This window comes from Triticum aestivum, chromosome 2A (genome assembly GCF_018294505.1).
Source record: "Triticum aestivum cultivar Chinese Spring chromosome 2A, IWGSC CS RefSeq v2.1, whole genome shotgun sequence".
Classification (NCBI taxonomy): Eukaryota; Viridiplantae; Streptophyta; class Magnoliopsida; order Poales; family Poaceae; genus Triticum; species Triticum aestivum.
Window position 1 is genome coordinate 92837634 of NC_057797.1, and position 11055 is coordinate 92848688.

At 48.0% G+C, this 11055-nt stretch overlaps 1 long non-coding RNA gene across 1 annotated transcript; it reads left to right on the top strand.

The window, feature by feature from the left end:
* Nucleotides 1-2701: 2701 nt before the first annotated feature.
* LOC123184885 (uncharacterized) lies at nt 2702-6587 on the top strand. The gene is made up of 3 exons (XR_006493110.1): nt 2702-2839; nt 5265-5360; nt 6320-6587. It is a non-coding gene; the product is annotated as an uncharacterized lncRNA (long non-coding RNA).
* The last annotated feature ends 4468 nt before the right edge of the window (nt 6588-11055 follow it).

The following is an 11055-nucleotide window of genomic DNA, read 5'->3' on the forward strand; positions in this document are numbered from 1 at the left end:
TTGAATCCTCGACATCGTGGTTCATCCGATGAGATCATCGAGGAGCATGTGGGAGCCAACATGGGTATCTAGATCCCGCTGTTGGTTATCGACCAGAGAGCGATCTCGGTCATGTCTACATGTCTCCCGAACCCGTAGGGTCTACACACTTAAGGTTCGGTGACGCTAGGTTTGTAGGGATATGTATATGCAGTAACCCGAATGTTGTTCGAAGTCCCGGATGAGATCCCGGACGTCACGAGGAGTTCCAGAATGGTCCGGAGGTAAAGAATTATATATAGGAAGTGCTATTTAGGGCATCGGGACAAGTTTCGGGGTCACCGGTATTGTACCGGGACCACCGGAGGGGTCCCGGGGGTCCACTGGGTGGGGCCACCTGTCCCAGGGGGCCACATGGGCTGTAGGGGGTGCGCCTTGGCCTACATGGGCCAAGGGCACCAACCCCAAGAGGCCCATGCACCTAGGGTTTCAAGGGAGGAAGAGTCCTAGGAGGGGAAGGCACCTCCTAGGTGCCTTGGGGAGGAGGGATTCCTCCCCTTGGCCGCACCCCCCTAGGAGATTAGATCTCCTAGGGCCGGCGCCCCCCCTTGGCCCTCCTATATATAGTGGGGAGATGGAGGACTTCTTACCCCTGGCCTTTGGTGCCTCCCTCTCCCTCTCCAACACCTCCTCCTCCTCCATAGTGCTTGGCGAAGCCCTGCCGGAGTACTGCAGCTCCATCACCACCACGCCGTCGTGCTGCTGTTGGAGCCATCTTCCTCAACCTCTCCTTTCCCCTTGCTGGATCAAGAAGAAGGAGACGTAACGCTGACCGTACGTGTGTTGAACGCGGAGGTGCCGTCCGTTCGGTGCTAGGATCTCCGGTGATTTGGATCACGTCGAGTACGCCTTCCTCATCCCCGTTCTTTGAACGCTTCCGTGCGTGATCTACAAAGGTATTTAGATGCAATCCAATCACTCGTTGCTAGATGAACTCCTAGATGGATCTTGGTGAAACCGTATGAAATTTTTTGTTTTCTGCAACATTCCCCAACAGTGACCTCGACGAGATCCGGGGATCCCCCACCCCGCTGGCTCCTAGACGAAAGCAAAAGCCTTGCCTGACCGCGAACGGAGCCCGGGGAAACTTATTCCGACGCGATACCATCGCAACGGCCTCGGTAGCGTCTCCCTCAACCCTAACCCTACCACACACCCACCAAGCGAACAGACCCGAGGTTCCCCCTCCCTCCCGCCGCCGGAGCGGCCGATGGAGAGAGAGGGAACCGGCGGCACCATCGGCGGCGCGCAAGGGAACCTTCGTCGCCTCCCTAGATCACCTCATGCGATCCTACTTTTCCGGAGCAGAGCGGTTCTTTTTTTTGACTAGTTGTGATATATATTTACTATATTTTGATGTTCTAATTCCTATAAGCTAGATATGCAATTAAAAAATTTCTTTGCTTTCTAGTCATGTGTTTTGCGCATGCATTAGAGCATCTACAATCACATATAGCTAAACCGGCCCCTCGTATGTCCACGGACGCGACCAGGAAATGGCCGTTCACACCTTAAATTTTTGTTCCCACATCAGCGTATCTCAATTAGCAAACCTCAAATCCATATTACACATGCACCAACATCAGGCTACTACATCAATACATGACATCCGCCTGCCAAAATTTAGCATGTTCTATATAGTATAGTACATCCTAAGCTATGGACAAAGATCATCGACGCTTGCCCATTGCCGTCTTTGTCACAATATGGATCAAGCCGGATCTCATCCTTCAACTCTTTGGGGGACAACCCAGCCATGGCACCGCCCGCCAGACTTGCTTTCAGGCAAGGGCGCGCGTGTTCCTCCTCTTCTGCTTCTGGAGGATGCGAGCACGGATGGTTCGTCTTCCACGACAGCGCGCTACCACCTCTGCCACATCAGCAGCGCGAGGCCCTGCCACATCGGCAGCGAGGTGGGCCTCGTGCTCTGTCGCCCTCCGCTTGTTCCCATGTAGCACTCATATGTCGGAGGACCGGAGATGGCATGGCGAACGGACCTCGAGCTTCCAGCACCGGCGGATCCAAGCTCCAGTTTCACCGACACAATGGATCCGCATCAAACAGAATTTGACGTCAGTCAGGCGCACTGCTCTTGGGAGCGGTAGAGGGCCAGACAGATGGCCATTTCTTCCTCCGGGAGTAGACGGGGACGGATACATGTGGGGTTAGGATGGGACGGCGTGGGCCGGATTTGATGTGACAGACGCGTCCGGGCGCGCTCAGGCATTTCATATCTGCCCCAAATTTGGGCTTGACACGAGAGGTGCCGATCAGCCCGAAGCTTTTGGGGCCTGCATGAGAGGTCCATCTAGGTCAGTTTTTTCTTTTTACCGGTCTGTGAGCGGGCTGTTCGCCTGGGCGTACATGGGTGGTTTGAAGCACGCTGCTGTAGGTGCTTTTACTATGTTATTCTTGCGGAGCTGCTAAAAATCAGTCGACTGAGACTTCGCGAAGTCTCAGTTGACTGCCCAGCCGTTCGATCTCTGCTTGCTTGTAGATTCACGCTTCGGCGCTTTGTCCCGTATTTTGGCCTGTCTTGGGCGTTTTGCTTTTGTGGGCTGGGCAAGTGTTCGGGTGGGCTTTTTTGTCTCTTTTTTTCCTGTTTTTTGGGCCGCATTAAGAAGAGGATGGGGAAGCAGTCACCCGTGGTAATTCCACTCGTCTCTCTCCACTCCCCATTCTCAAATCTGAAGAACTCCGCACGGGGAGAAGAGACGCTGAGCTCCAAGGCTTTTTCAACAAACAGATCGGCGTGTTACTGCACGTCCAACGAGAAAGGATTGCCGACGCTGCTTGTGGAGTAAGTCCCCCTACCTTCTTTTTCCATCAGTTTTTTGTTTGTTTGTTGTTGCTACACCGTAGATCTGAGGGGGATTGGGTCGTTTTTTGTTTGTATCAAGTGTAGATAAATAGCTTCAACCATATAACCGGCTCCAGGAATTTAGCCATTTTTTTCTTGTCATTTTTCCAAGCAGTGGCACGTAGGGGTGTCCCCTTTTCTATATGTGATTTTTATCTTCAGATCTTTGAGAAACTTTTTCTGAATCAGTAGGATGTCGATATCATTTCTCTAGGGAAAACAAGAGGACGATTACTGAACCTATCATTTAGGAGTGGCATGTTTTCTTTTCCAGAATTTTCTTTGCTGAAACCCTATTAATTAGTACCATGTTTCATATCTATTTCTCTGGAATCAAAGATAAATGATTCACTGAACTTATCTCTGTAGCAGTGGGATGTTTATTTGTTTGTATCAAGTTTTTGATTAGTAGTTTCAAGCAGAGAATCCCCCCCAGAGTTTTTTTTATTTTCATTTGTGCGTTCATGCATAATAGTGTCTTTCGCTAACCATGTCGATCGACATGTCGCCGTGGTGATTGCGGACGAAACCGGTTCTTTGCTTGTAGCTAGATTCACTTACCACGATAAAATAAAGCTCTGTTATTGTGGCACCTCTCTTCAATTCAGTTTTCCTTTTGCGTTCCCCTTGTGTCTGAAGCTGCTTCAAGAGATCATTCAGTCATGTTTCCGTTCTCGATCAGCAATGTCATCGGCTGAGGATGAGTGAGTTATTCCCTGTCCTAGAAGAAACACATAGAGCATCTAGTGAAGAACCGAGCCTGATTTTGAGAGTGATTAAGTAATGAAATGGTTTCTTTGCTTGTAGCTAGATTCAGTCAAGTTCTGAAAATGAATTTCCCATTTTGTAACTTCCATCCTTGTTCAGATTGTTTTCGCGCTCTTCTCCCTAAAACTGTTTTAATGCGGCTGCGCCAAGGAAACAGATCAGTACTAGTTACAGTGTGTGTCGGATAAAATGAGCCTAATAAGTAGCAAAGGAGGGTTAGGTGTCGAGTCGCAGTAGCACGCAGTGCTCCCTCTGTAGCGATAGGAGCATGTGTTTTTAGGCTTCCTAAGTTTGACTTTCCTTTGTTAGTACATAACCTCTGTTAGTCATTTTTTTTCTTTTTTTGACAACTTGATCTCCTACATGTAGTCTGGAGCATGTTGTTGTTGGTTTTGTTTTTATTTTAAATATGTTTGTAGTAGCCATTTCATTTGGCCTGAATGTATATAGGCTTTTTTGCAGCAGAAGGATCTGTTGCACTAGTAGTGGTTCAGAACCCAGATTTGTTTTGTTCTTACTCTGTGTATGTGTCATAAGTGGAAAATTGAGAGAGATAATGAATGTTTGATATCCTGGAATTTAGTTTTAGGGGTCTCAAACTGAATGCACGAGGTTTGTGTTTCGGTAATCAGCCCACAATTAGACATTTTTCTGTACTAGCTAGTTACCATTGTGCAAGCTAGTTCTCCACTTGTTTTGATTCTGTCTAATGCATTATTCAGACTCGAGTTTGACTTATGACTGTAGGAGAGAAGGATTTTATATCCAATTGATGTTGGAGGGCATGTTTATTTGTTCTATTAGATCTTTTGCTGAAACTCTATTAATCGGTAGCATGTTCAAATCCCTCTTTTGTGGGATCAAAAGAGAATGATTAATAACATTATGTTTCTAGCAGCAACATGTTTTTTCAGTTTTTTTCGAAACCCTATGGATCGGTACGATGTTCATTTTGTTGTATATGAATCGAGATAAATGATTACTGAATGCATCACTAGTAGTTGACTGTCTTTTTTTCATGTGTTTCACACACTTTTTGTTTTAATATGGTCTTTTGATAGATTCATCTTTTTTTATCTCCACAACCCAATGTAAATATATCTTTACGTTATCAACGTCAATGCCAATGATAACTCATCAACAACAACAACAACAACAACAAAGCCTTTAGTCCCAAACAAGTTGGGGTAGGCTAGAGGTGAAACCCATAAGATCTCGCAACCAACTCATGGCTCTGGCACATGGATAGCAAGCTTCCACGCACCCCTGTCCATAGCTAGCTCTTTGGTGATACACCAATCCTTCAGGTCTCTCTTAACGGACTCCTCCCATGTCAAATTCGGTCTACCCCGCCCTCTCTTGACATTCTCCACACGCTTTAGCCGTCCACTATGCACTGGAGCTTCTGGAGGCCTGCGCTGAATATGCCCAAACCATCTCAGACGATGTTGGACAAGCTTCTCTTCAATGATAACTCATCATTATCCCGAAATCCTTTTTCTTCGGAAGCTTACAAGTATCTGACTAAAATCATTATCTGAATATGTATGCCTTTCACTAGCACAAATTTATGTTTGGCGCCTTTTTATGTGCATAGGAGATGGTTTGCATAACTTGTCTGAGCCCTTGCAACCGCGAGAGCAAGGGAAGCATCATCAGCATGTATCTCTGGAAGGAGTTCAAAAATGCATGGGTAAATCCACAGCCTCTGTTTCTTTTTTATTTGTATTTTTTCATTTTTTGATCCTTATTTTTTATTTTATACTCATCATCACAGAATATATCATTGAAGGTTGACCTTTTTCCATTTTTTCTCCCTGAGTTTTGAAGCAGAGGGGAGCCCCTAGTTAACTAGTTGTTTACACTGAATCATTAAAAAATTATCCAGCATGTCAAGCTCTTCCTGTGTGGTTAGAGAGTAGAAAGACACTGTCATAATAGGGAGTCTAAAAAATAGAGATCATTTATTAATGTTTGCAGCTTGGCTTTACTTCTAGAAAACCATGACCATGATTTAACTAGCAACAGCAACTTTTTTTGTGATCTTATTAGAGTTTTACTAGCAGCACTCTTCTCTTTGTAACTGTGTGTTTTTGCACTGATATGGTTGGTTCATGTTTGAAGAGTTCAGTGTATCTCTTTCTTTCTAGCCATTTTTGACCCATGTAGAATGTAGAATATAGAATGTAGATTTTCTAGAATTCACGCTTCCATGTTCATGTCCAAACCCATGCAGGTTGTTTCCTGTAGATTTTTGTTGCTTGTTCCTGTCATTGTCATTTTTCTTATTTGTAGCTCGTTTCCTGTAGATTTTTTTTCATTTTTTGTTTTGTTTTGTTCAGTCATGCCTAGTATTATATGCTAGTTTAGACTAAATTTTAGGTTGTAGCAGCTTGACTCTCTTTTTTATATCAGTGCTCAATGCATCAGGCACGTTCATCATCATTTGTTTATTGATGTACTCCTTATAATCATTTTTTCCCAGCGTGTTAAGCTCTGCATGTGTGGCTCAAGAGGAGAAACACACTTATTGTCATAATAGGGATTTTTACTTCTTTTTTGCCATGATTTTTTTATAACCATGAGGATGCTTTCTAATTTTTTACAATGATCATTTACTTCATTTTGAGGTTTTTCTTTACTGTTCAACAGAACAGGTTGTGCCATGCAGCGAAAAGGTTTGTTTCAACAACCTGACAGGTGATGGGTTGAAGTTTTAGGCAAACAAACGGACGTACTATAAAGTGTCACAAGGGACGCAGATAGAGTGCAATGCATGGGAGTGGTTGAAGGAAGTCTGTTGCACACAAGAAGTTGGGAAATGGTTAGCTGGTTTTCTTCTACTTGGACCAGACTTCCCCAAGGGAAGTTGTTTGCATGATGGATTCACATGTTCGCCATTTGTGCACCACCTCACAAGGACAAATGTTGAATTGGGAGCATGGTATGTATCCTTTTTTTCATTTTCAACTCTTTTTGTTCATGTGATCTTTATTTGTTTCTTTTAGATTTTTGTTTGGATATGTACAAGTAACAATTCAAGTACATAATGAGAATCTGAAATAGAAAATGGGGTTGGGGGGGATAAGGTGAATCTGAACTGAAATTACATAAGTCAAACTATAATCAATTGGCATTTGTTTTGTAAGTAGGCGTGAGGAGCGGGGGAGGGAGTTGCATGTCCGACACTAGTTGCCCTCGACTAAAATTGCATGTCTCCCGACTGACTGCAAATGGCCTTTTGTTTTTTATTGGAGGGTGGGGGTGGGGGTTGGGAGCAGTTGTGTGTCCGATAGTAGGCTTGCAATTGCAAGTGTCGCAACTGCATGCCTACACACCTGACTGCAACTAGCCTTGTGTTTTTTGTCGGAGAGGGAAGGGGGGTAGTTGCATGCCCAATGGCAGGCTTGGAACTACAAGTGTCGCCTTCGACTACAACTCCACATGTGGCCCTCTACTTCAACTACATGCCCACACACCCTGATAGCAACTGCATGCGCACACCCCGAATGCAACTGACATTTGTTTTGTAAGTGGACATCGACAGAGGTGTGCGAGTTGCATTTATGATACTAGACTTGCAACTGCAAGTGTCGCCCTTGACTGCAAATGCATGTCCCCTTCCCGCTGCAACTGGCCTTGTATTTTTGTTGAAGAGGGGGGCAGGGCAGTTGCACGTCCGACAATAGGCTTGCAACTACAAGTGTTGCCCTAGACTGCAACTCTATGCCTACACACATGGCTACAACTGCATGCCCACACACCCGGATGCAATAGACATTTGTTTTGTAAGTGGGCGGTGGGAGAGGGGTTGGGAGTTGCATGTCCGATACAAGACTTGCAACCGCAAGTTTCGCCCTCGACTCCAACTGCATGTCTCCGTCCCGACCGCGTCTGGCCTTGTGTTTCTGTTGGAGAGGCGGGAAGTATCGTGTCCAACAGTAGGCTTGCAACTGCAAGTGCCGCTCTTGACCGCAACTGCATGCCTACACACCGACCGCAATTGCAGGCCCACACACTCGAATGCAATTCACTTGTTTGTTTTGTAAGTAGGCGGTGAGAGAGAGTGTTGGGAGTTGCATGCCCCATACTAGACTTGCAACTGCAAGTGTTGCCCTGTGTTTTTGTCGGAGATGCCGGGTGTGTGGGGGGGGGGGGAGTTGCATGTCTGATAGTAGGCTTGCAATTGCAAGTGCCGCCCTCGACCACAACTACATGCCTACACACCCGACTGTAACTGCATTCCCAGCACCTGAATGCAACTAACATTTGTCCTGTAGGTGGGGTTGTGGGAGAGGGGTGGGAGTTCCATGTTGGACAATAGGCTTGCAACTGCAAGTGTCACCCTCAACTGCAACTACGTGACTCCTTCCTGACTACAAATGGCCTTGTTTTTTGTCGGGGGGGGGGGAGCTGCATGTGTGACAGTAGGCTTGCAACTGCAAGTGTCGCCCTCGACCCGCAACTAAATGCATACACACTCGACAACAACTTTATGCGCACACACCCGAATGCAACAGACATTTGTTCTATAAGTGGGCAGCGGGAGAGGGTTGGGAGTTGCATGTCCCATACAAGACTTGCAACTGCAAGTGTCGCCCTCGACTCCAACTGCATGTCTCTTTCCCGACCGCAACTAATCTTGTGTTTCTGTCGGAGAGGGGGGGAGTTTCACATCCGATAGTAGGATTGCAACTGCAAGTGCCGCCCTCGACTGCAACTGCATTCCTACACACTCGACTGCAATTGCATGCCCATACACTCGAACACAACTCACATTTGTTTTGTAAGTGGGCAGTGGGAGAGTGTTGGGAGTTGCATGTCCCGTACTAGACTTGCAACTGTTCCCCTCGACTCCAACTGCATGTCTCCTTCCCGACAGCAACTGGCCTTGTGTTTTTGTTGGAGAGGCCAGGGGGAGTTGCAGATCTGACAGTAGGCTTGCAACTGCAAGTGCCACCCTTGACCGCAACTACATGCCTACACACCCGACTGCAACTTCATGCCCAACATGCGAATGCAACTGACATTTGTTTTTGTAAGTGGGTTGTGCGAGAGGGGTGGGAGTTGCATGTTCGACAATAGGCTTGCAACTGCAAGTGCCACTGAGGGAGTCCTGGATTAGGGGGTGTTCAGGTAGCCGGACTATACCTTCAGCCGGACTCCAGGACTATGAAGATACAAGATTGAAGACTACGTCCCGTGTCCGGATGGGACTTTCCTTGGCGTGGAAGGCAAGCTTGGCAATGCGGATATTCAAGATCTCCTACCATTGTAACCGACTCTATGTAACCCTAACCCTATCCAGTGTCTATATAAACCGGAGGGTTTTAGTCCGTAGGACAACTTCATCAACTCCATAGACAACAATCATACCATAGGCTAGCTTCTAGGGTTTAGCCTCCTTGATCTCGTGGTAGATCTACTCTTGTACTACCCATATCATCAATATTAATCAAGCAGGACGTAGGGTTTTACCTCCATCGAGAGGGCCCGAACCTGGGTAAAATATCGTGTTCCCTGTCTCCTGTTACCATCCAGCCTAGACGCACAGTTCGGGACCCCCTACCCAAGATCCGCCGGTTTTGACACCGACATTGGTGCTTTCATTGAGAGTTCCTCTGTGTCGTCGCCGTTAGGTCCGATGGCTCCTTTGATCATCAACAACGATGTGGTCCAGGGTGAGACTTTTCTCCCCGGACAGATCTTCGTCTTCGGCGGCTTCACTCTGCGAGCCAATTCTCTTGGCCACTTGGAGCAGATCGAAAGCTACTCCCTAGCCATCAAGTCAGGTTTGGAAGCTTAAACTACACGGCTGACATCCGCGGAGACTTGATCTTCGATGGGTTCGAGCCACGGCCAAGCGTGCCGCACTATCTTGAGGGACATGATCTAGCTCTGCCTCCGGACAGTGTCCTGGAGGCCGTTCACGCATCGGTTCCGACCTCTAACTCGGAGCCTATTGCGCCAATCGAGGACAAGCGGTTGGACGCCACCTCGGGGGCTGCGATCTCAAAGGCGATCGAGCCGAACGCTAGCCCCGCACTTTGCATGACCCGTGACTCCGAGGATCCGGACTCCTCCCCGGACTCCGAACCCCCCGCGCCCCTGCCGATCGAATCCGATTGGGCGCCGATAATGGAGTTCACCGCCGCACACATCTTTCAGCACTCGCCTTTTGGCGTCATCCTGAATTCTCTTAAGTCTCTCTCTTTATCAGGAGAGCCCTGGCCGGATTACGGTCAGCGAGGATGGGATGCGGACGATGAAGAAATTCAAAGCCCACCCACCACCCACTTTGTAGCCACTGTCGATGATTTAACCGACATGCTTGACTTCGGCTCCGAAGACATCGACGGTATGGACGATGATGTACGAGACGAACAGGAACCAGCACCTGTAGGGCACTGGAAGGCCACCTCGTCATATGACATATATATGGTGGACACTCCAAAAGATGGAGATGGCGATGGAACAGTGGGGGATGACACCCCCAAGAAACAGCCAAAGCGCCGGCGTCAGCGGCGCCGCTCTAAATCCCGCCAAAGCAAAAAACGGTGATTCCGGCACGGGAGATAATACTACCCCGGATAGTGCCGAAGAACACCCACCTCAGCAAGATTCGGCACAGGAAGATGGAGAAGCCAACCCTCATGAGAGAGCGGCAGACCAAGAGGTTGAGGATGATAACTATATGCCTCCCTCCGAAGACGAGGCAAGTCTCGATGACGACGAATTCGTCATATCGTCAGACCCCGCCGAACAAGAGAGTTTTAGACGCAGGCTTTTAGCCACGGCAAGCAGCCTCGAGAAAAAGCAACAGCAGCTTAGAGCTGCCCAAGATTTGCTAGCTGACAGATGGACTGAAGTCCTTGCGGCCGAAGAGTATGAACTCGAACGCCCCTCCAAGAGTTACCCAAAGCGCAGGCCGCTACCCCGATCAGAGGAGGAAGCACCTACATCAACAGCGCATGACATGGTAGACCGGCCACCTCGCGGCCGCGACAGAGAGGTCTCTCGGACCTCCACCCAAGCCATGCCCCGACGCCGCTCAACTAAGGCACGGGAAAATACGCCAGACCTGCGAGACGTACTGGAGGACAAGGCAAGACAAACAAGATCGATCTACGGATCGTGCAAGCGCCCTACGGCACGTGACGATGATCTTCACTCCGGACAACAAATCCGGCCGGGCCGAACACAACAGACATAGCTCTTCCGAGCTGCGTCGTGATATAGCCCAGTACAGAGGCGCCGCACACCCGCTATGCTTCACGAAGGAAGTAATGGAACATAAAATCCCAGAGGGTTTCAAACCCGTAAACATTGAATCATACGATGGCACAACAGACCCGGCAGTATGGATCGAGGATTATCTCCTTCACATC